The sequence below is a fragment of the Planococcus citri genome, chromosome 1 (assembly GCF_950023065.1).
Source record: "Planococcus citri chromosome 1, ihPlaCitr1.1, whole genome shotgun sequence".
Taxonomy (NCBI): Eukaryota; Metazoa; Arthropoda; class Insecta; order Hemiptera; family Pseudococcidae; genus Planococcus; species Planococcus citri.
The window spans coordinates 88,775,783-88,781,782 of NC_088677.1; positions in this window are offsets into that span (position 1 = coordinate 88,775,783).

The following is a 6,000-nucleotide window of genomic DNA, read 5'->3' on the forward strand; positions in this document are numbered from 1 at the left end:
TTCTGGAGAAATTGAAAAATTGCGCTGGAGGCTCCAGAATGGCTGAAAATTGTGAAATTTGGATTTGGGTAATTAATATTAGTTTTGGGACTTATTTTGACCATTTTTATTGATCAAGTACGTACTTTTTAAAGAAAAGCATTAATCACCAAAATAGTCAATTTTAGATTTTCAAAAATTCGCCAAAAATCGAAAAATGAACTTGGGCAGCTGAAAATTTAGTTTTGGGGGTTTTAGATCATGCTGTTTCCAAAAAATCGCGGTCCTGTTCACATCGGGGTGTGACACCTCAAAAGGTTCCCTTGTTAGTTTATTCAGAATATTGAAATTAGGGTATAAAGTGAATTTCAACTTTCCAACTTTACTTGCTAAATTTTTGTTAATATTTCAACTTTCGAATATCGGCTGGAGCCTCAAAAACTACTCGAAACGATTTAAGCCGCTTTAAATCGATTCGGCGAGTCTAAAATAGGGCAAGCGGTGGACCTATATATTATATGGCTACCAAATTTCGGCTTTCTAGGTCGATTCGGTGAAATTTTGAAGCTATCCAATAAACTTTGTCCCAGTTGGGATATCTTTTCCGTTGGATTTGTGAAAAAGAGATAACAATGACAAATAAAGTGGACAAATTTTCTCAAAAATATAAAAAACATCATTTTTAACACTTTTTAAGCTCTTGAACTTGCTTCAAGGGCTGCCTCCTTCTTTTGCTCGATCTACTTCGGTTATTTTGATGATCATTTACCATGAGAAATTCCAAAAAAAAATTCAATATCAAGGGCCAACTTGTGTAACTCATCCCAACTATCATAATTGCTGATAGCTATTTGTAGATTGAAAATCACCATGAAAGGATGAAAAATTGTTTTACTAAGCGTAACTCTACACCTAGGTTTAAAAAGTTAGGCAAACATACACACATTTCCTTATCACGTATTGTATTTTTACACTGTTAGGTACACTGATTGAAATCCTACCCTCGAGTCGAAACGCCTTTGTAGGTTGTATTTGCTAATGGAAAATATAAAAAATTTAATCCAAATGACAATATACTATGTAGGTAGGTAGGTAGGTAAAAATAAAGAGCAATCTTTTACAGTAGTTATTTTTATACATTTTTGCGATTATTTTCAGCTCGTATAAGTATTGTCTTATTATTATACGTTGGCAGCTAATTTTTCTCGATAAAAATAGTTCACCTAAATGTAATTTTCCGCAACGAATGTTCAACAGTTGAAAAACTTTTCCCCAATTGGATTATTTTTAAACTACATATATGACGTAAAAGGAAATACTCGACTGATTAAAGTTGCTCGCGTGAATGGCGAAATTAAGCTCGAAAGTTCGAAATATGAATAAGAAACACGTGACTGTCAATCATATTTCCTCTCACTTGGTCGAATTCACGTTAGGTATAGTAAAAAGGTATAGGTAGCTATCGGTATAAGGTATACTTACCTGTAAAAGTCGACGATATATTTTAGAAACACACATCCTTTTTATATCACGTGTATAGACCATTCACGTGTTTAAAAAGGTAAAAAAGAACCTAGGATACTTATTCGTGTTTTATACTTAGCTGAGCATTTGAGTATTAGTATAACAGAATTTAATGTAATGAGCATTGAGCCAATACTTCACTCGACGTTATTGGAATATTATCACACTAATTCAATTCGATGATAAAGCGACGAATTTTAACGGCAACATAGTGCAATCATATTGCAACATAATTGTAAACAGAAAGTATGTCAAATTTTCAAATTAATTTCAAATTATTACGTCAATCGTTTTGTTTTGTTTCGTTTGAAATTCATCAATGGAAACTCACCCAACCGACGTTGATTTTGTTGGTAAAATTTAACACCTTTGTTCAACTAATTATATGGTACAGCATCTACTTAATTTTCAAAACCTTACAAATGCACAACTTTTTATTAACAAAATGTTTACGTGTACTCGTAACTCTCATTTGGTAGGTATTTTGTTGATTTCTTACTAGGTACCTGAACAATAAACGTCTTCGCGATTCTCTACTTCTTTAGAGAGTATATAAATAAGAATGAAAATTTGTGTAGGAAGACAAGTTTCAATTGGTTGTAGAATTTAGGTGAAAAATACTACCTGTTTTATCAATAGACTTGCTTTTTGCTGTTTAGTGTTTCTTTGTGACGGATTTATTCACAATTGATTCATATTTAGCCGAGTTATATTTACCCTTTAACGTAAAATTATTTCTATAGGGTGTCGAGTACCTATGTAGGTTGTAGTGATGTGTATTTTTATCCTTTGAATGAATGAACGCATCCCTTCGTTCCCTTTATTTCATCTGTGATGTAATTGAATAGAAGGGTAAGAGAGGGATGGGTGATTTATTTACGAAGAAATTCAACGCAATTTTATCATCATTTAAAGCAACGAGTTTGAAGAAGATTTAATTATTTATTAGTTCACTTTGGCACCAAAGATAGTTCTTCAAAAATACGAATTGATATTCGTAGGCTGTATTCAGGGCTATCAATCACAATTTTTTTTCCAATTTTCAGGAAATGGAGGGAGGGCGATGGGGGAGTTGGAGAGGTCAAATCGAAAAAATAAGTCAAAAATAAAGTATTCTAATCCCAGAAACGGAAAAAAAGAACGAGATCCAATTTTCCATCATGACATTTGGCTTCATTTAGACTATAATCCAGCATACATGAAAAAGTGCTTCAGAAGTAGATTTTGTATTTTTTTTTTCGGGGACCAAAAAAATGCGCTGCCAAAATGAAGGTACTACCTGCCGTCCTGCTCCATTCAGAACAGTGCAATTTTGAAATTTTTACCCCCCACAACGAGGTGGTGGACCCTCAAAAAGGTGATTTTGGGAACATGGTCGGGACCGAAAAAACTCGACGGGGTTGTGTTGGGGTACTTCTCCCGATGCCAAATATGTAATTTTTTTCCGTGAAACCCTGCACAACTGCATTCTATGGCACTTTGAATGCGATTTTTATGCATTTTTTGGCCATTTTTGATGGTAAAATGGCCCTCATGTCCACGATATTGCTGGGGACCAAACGATTCTTGGAGGTTTGTTAGACGGGGCTATTTGAAGCCCAACTGCGCAAAAACGGCGAAAAAATACGATCACAACGTGATTTTATGAGCACTAATAGGCTTGTTATCACTCCCCCGCCCCCCGAATTAAATAATGCATTGTCTATTCGATAATATTCGATGCGACCCATCAAAATGGTATAACATTTCGCGCTGAACTCAAAAATCGTAATCATTTTTAATTCTGACCCCCCGCGGTGGAGTTTTGCCCCCCAAACTGAATATAACGCTGATTAAACAAACTTTGCGCATTACACATCGATACTGAGGATTTATGAGTACGCAATCAGAATGAATCTCGTATTCGTTGCTTGGGAATATTTTTGCTTGAAAATTTCTCATTTAATCTCCACCCCCTCCCTTCCCCTTTAAAGACTATGTTTGAACGTGGATTTGAAAACTTGAACATGACCTATCAAAATGGTATAAAATTTCGCGTTGAGCTCGGAAATTTCAGTCATTTTTCATTTTGACCCCCTCGGTGGAGTTTTGGCCCCTCCCTCCATAAAGTCAGAACATGGATTTGAAAACTTAGACGCGACCCATCAAAATGACATAAAATTTCGCGCTAAGCTCGAAAATTGGAATCAATTTTCATTTTCATCCCTCCCTCTCGCTCCCCACATTCGATTGACTGTTTTTCTCATGACTGGAATGAAGTTTGGAAACGATGGAGCTCGGGAAAGCGTTTTCTCGGATTTCTGTTGTTTTTTAAAACACAAATAAATGGCCATAGCAAGACTCCAGTGCACCATTAATCAGCTGATTACATCACAACTATTGTCCTCGACATCTACGTGTTAGTTGTGAAAAATAATTTGACGGAAATTTTCATTCTTTGTATTTTTTTCTCATTCTTATTTTTTTCGTTTTTTTTTTTCATTTCATCTCATTTTTTTCACTAACACTTTTTGTATCTTTCATTGTTGTTCCATTTCTCTTGTTTGTATTTTTTTTCTCGTTTTTCTTTTTTTTCTTATTTCATCTGATTTCCTTACATTTATATTTTTTTCATCTTTCATTTTTGTTCCAACTTTCTCATTTCTCTGTATTTTTTTCTCGTTCTTATTTTTCTGTTTTTTTTTTCATTTCAATTTGTTTATTTCGTTTGTATTTTTTGTATCTTCCATTGTTGTTTCATTTTTTTTCGTTTTTCTCATTTTTCTGTTTTTACTCATTTTATCTTTTTTTTTTTTTTTTTTTCATTTACTTACATTTTTTGTATCTTTCATTGTTATTTCATTTTTCTTGTTTGTATTTTTTTAATTGTTTTTCTTTCATTTCTTATTTCTTTTCATTTATATTTTTTTCATCTTTCATTTCTGTTCCAATTTTCTTATCTGTTTGTATTTTTTCCCTTTCTTATTTTTCTGTCATTTTTTTTTCATTCCATCTCGTTTTTTTCGTTTGCATTCTTTGAATCATTCATTGTTGTTCCATTTTTTTGTATTTTTTCTCGTTCTTCTTATTTTTTCTGTTTTTTTTTTTCATTTCATTTTTTCATCTTTCATGTTTGTTCTAATTTTCATATTTTTTTTTTGTATTTTTTTCCTTGAATATTTTTTTATATTACAAGTGTTATATTGTTACATAAATCCTCATTTATACAGACACATAATGTACAATGTGTTCAATTTCATAGTTGACTTTATGGAGGGAGAGGGGGCAAAACTCCACCGTGGGGGTCAAAATGAAAAATGACTGAAATTTCCAAGCTCAACGCGAAATTTTATACCATTTTGATAGGTCATGTTCAAGTTTTCAAATCCACGTTCAAACATAGTCTTTATAAAGGGGAAGGGAGGGGGTGGAGATTAAATGAAAAATTTTGAAGCAAAAATATTCCCAAGCAACGAATATGAGATTCATTCTGATTGCGTACTCATAATAAATCGGTCCTCAGTATCGACGTGTAATGTGCAAAGTTTGTTTAATATCACCGTTATATTCAGTATCAGTTTGGGGGGCAAAACTCCACCGCGGAGGGTCAGAATTAAAAATGATTGCGATTTTTGAGTTCAGCGCGAAATTTTATATCATTTTGATGGGTCGCATCGATATTATCGAATAGACAATGCATTATTTAATTCGGGGGGCGGGGGAGTGGTAACAAGCCTATTAGTGCTCATAAAATCGCGTTGTGATCGTATTTTTGGCCGATTTTGCGCAGTTGGGCTTCAAATAGCCCCGTCTAACAAACCTCCAAGAATCGTTTGGTCCCCAGCAATATCGTGGACATGAGAGCCATTTTACCATCACAAATGGCCAAAAAATGCATAAAAATCGCATTCAAAGTGCCATAGAATGCAGTTGTGCAGGGTTTCACGGAAAAAATTACATATTTGGCATCGGGAGAAGTACCCCAACACAACCCCGTCGAGTTTTTTCGGTCCCGACCATGTCCCCAAAATCACCTTTTTGAGGGTCCACCACCTCGTTGTGCGGAGTAAAATTTTCAAAATTGCATGGCAGCGCATTTTTTTGGTCCCCGAAAAAAAATACAAGATCAACTGCTAGAGCACTTTTTCGTGTATGGATTATAGTCTAGCTGTATGCAGTGCTATTGCCTATTAATCACAATTTTTTCAATTTTCAGGAAATGGAGGGAGGGCGATGAGAGTGTTGGAGATGTCAAATCGAAAAAATAAGTCAATAATAAAGTTTTCTAATCCCACTCCCAGAAACGGAAAAAAGGATTGAGAATTTTCCATCGTGACATATTTTGGTTTCATTTGTTTGCTTGATTATCTATCCCTCGATCCTCCAAACGTTAGTTTCTTTTGTTTCTTCGGTAATTCATTTCTCCAGGCTTCACTAAAAAACGATAACTTCTACTGTGGAAAAGCTTTGTAGCCAGCCTGTTGGTTTGGAATCACACTCCAGAGTATGTCATTTCAA